The sequence below is a fragment of the Eleutherodactylus coqui genome, chromosome 4 (genome assembly GCF_035609145.1).
Source record: "Eleutherodactylus coqui strain aEleCoq1 chromosome 4, aEleCoq1.hap1, whole genome shotgun sequence".
Taxonomy (NCBI): Eukaryota; Metazoa; Chordata; class Amphibia; order Anura; family Eleutherodactylidae; genus Eleutherodactylus; species Eleutherodactylus coqui.
The window spans coordinates 259,680,314-259,682,915 of NC_089840.1; positions in this window are offsets into that span (position 1 = coordinate 259,680,314).

Consider the following 2,602-nt stretch of genomic DNA (forward strand, 5'->3'; position numbering starts at 1 on the left):
TGATACTCTAGAGTGCCGCTGCCGGATGCACACACTGACGGCAGTGTGAGCATCCAGGATCTTCCTGACCTCCTCCCCTGACCTCTTCTCTTTGGTTCCATGGGAGAAGAGGAGAAAGGAGGAGGCGCTGCTGCGGGTGCACACAGTTCCGTCCAGCGGCTTTGAAAACCAGGAGGAGAAGGGTAAGTATATGGGTTTCAGGGGGGCTCAATTATTACTGGAGCTACTGTGGGGGGTCACTCTTATTACTGGGGTCAATATAGGGAGAACTATTAGTAATAGTGTCCCCTATATCAGCCCTAGTAGTAATAGTATTACCACTGATGCCACTGGGGGGGGGGGGGGGCACTATTACTACTGAGGCCACTCTGGAGTAATAGTGGCACTATTACTACTGGAGTTCACTATTACTACTGGGTCTGATATAGGGCTCATTGTTACCACTGAGGCTACTGTGGGGATCATTCTTATTACTGGGGTCAATATAGGAAACACTATCAGTAATAGTGTCCCCTATATCAGCTCTAGTAGTAATAGTATTACCACTGAGGCCACTGTGGGTGGGTGGGGGGCACTGCTACTACTGAGGCCACTCTGGGGGGTGACTACTACTACTGAGGCCACTCTGGGGTCACTATTACTACTGGGTCTGATATAGGGGTTACTATTACTACCGGGGCTTCTGTTGGGGTCACTATTACTACTGGGTCAGATATAGGGATCACTATTACTACTTGGCTTCTGTTGGGGGTCACTATTACTACTTGGGCTGATATAGGAGACACTATTACTACTGTGGCTTCTGTTGGGGTCATTATTACTACTGGGTCTGATAGAGTGGTCACTATTACTACCGGGTCTGATACATGGGTCACGTGTGGTGCAGAGTGTAAGCACTTGCCTACAACCTGAAGGTTGCAAGTTTGATCCCCAGATGATTCAGGTAGCCGGCTCAAGGTTGACTCAGCCTTCCATCCTTCCGAGGTCGGTAAAATGAGAACCCAGCTTGGTGGGGGGTAATAAGTAATAATTACCTGAAAGCGCTGCATAATAAGTTGGCGCTATACAAATACCAAGATTTATTTTATTTATTTTATTACTACTGAGGCTACTGTGGAAGTCACTATTACTACTGGGGCTAATCTAGGGGTCACTATTACTACAGTGACTAATATAGGGGTCACTATTACTACTGGGGCTGATATACGGGTCACTATTACTACTGGGTCTGATACATGAGTCATTATTACTACTGAGGCTACTGTGGGAGTCACTATTACTACTGCGACTAATATAGGGGTCACTATTACTAGTGGGGCTGATATAGGGGACACTATTACTACTGGGGCTTCTGTTGGGGTCACTATTACTACTAGGGCTGATATAGGGGTCACTATTACTACTGCGGCTAATATAGGGGACATTATTACTACTAGGGCTGATATAGGGGTTACTATTACTATTGGGGGCGATATAGGGGACACTATTACTCCTGAGGCCAGTTTGCATGTGAAAGTGTACCTCTAGTTGACTTAGGGTATGTTTACACGTGGCAAAAAATTTTCACGGCAAATTATGCAGCATTTCCGCATCCAAAAACAGTCAAAATTGGTGCAGATTTTGACTGGAAATTAGCTGTGTATCTGCAGCTGATTTCATACTATGTGGCGCTCCCCCTCACTTTCTCCGAAGGCTTCCCACTGTCAGCGCTCCCCAGTTTTTGGTTCCCAGGGGCCCAGTCAGGTGCAGCGACCTGGTCAGGTGAGGCCACTACAGATCACTGGTAATCAGAAGCCGAGGAGCGCTGACAGTGAAAGGCCTATGGAGGAGGTGAGGAGAACGCCGCATAGTATGAATTCAGCTGCGGGTAGGCAGCGGATTTCCAGTCAACAATTCGCACCAATGAAACAGATTTTGGCTGTTTTTTGGATGCAGAAATGCTATGGAATTTGCTCCCTGTCTATTTTGAAATGACCCTGTACTACTTATAACGAATGAGGTAAAATCATACATTGTGATAAGCCCCGCCCCCTGACCACACCCCTATGTCCCGCTTTGACCCTAAGAAAATCTGGTCACCTTAATTTAACCCATTTTCATTCCATGTGGATTTTTGTCCTCTGAAGAAGGCAGGACTGAAACAAGCGTCGGGGGTCTATTTCCTACACCATGGTGAGACTCTGAGGAGCTTTATGCTCTATACAGGTATTTAAAACCTCTTGCATTATTTATGATATGCATTTTGTCCTTTCCTCTTAGATAGGGGTTATACTAGAAAAGCATGGATGGCTATTGCCCTAAACACACCTAATGATCTACATTTCCATGGACTTGTGTTATGCTCTCAGGGATTCCTACCATTATGTGGGGATTTTTTGATGTAATGGTTTTTATATTTGTGTGTATTTCTGTGTCCTTTTTTACTGGATATATAACTTCCCCATATTTAATAAATACAAGTATTTTTACAAGTCCTGCAATCCTGTTTGTTTTCCTTCTGTTTGATGTATATTATAGGATGCACTTTTTGTTATATGTAAAAACCACTTCTCCCTTCTCCTCTGGGTCCTTGGCTCTGTCTGACAGCTGAGGACCTGACCTG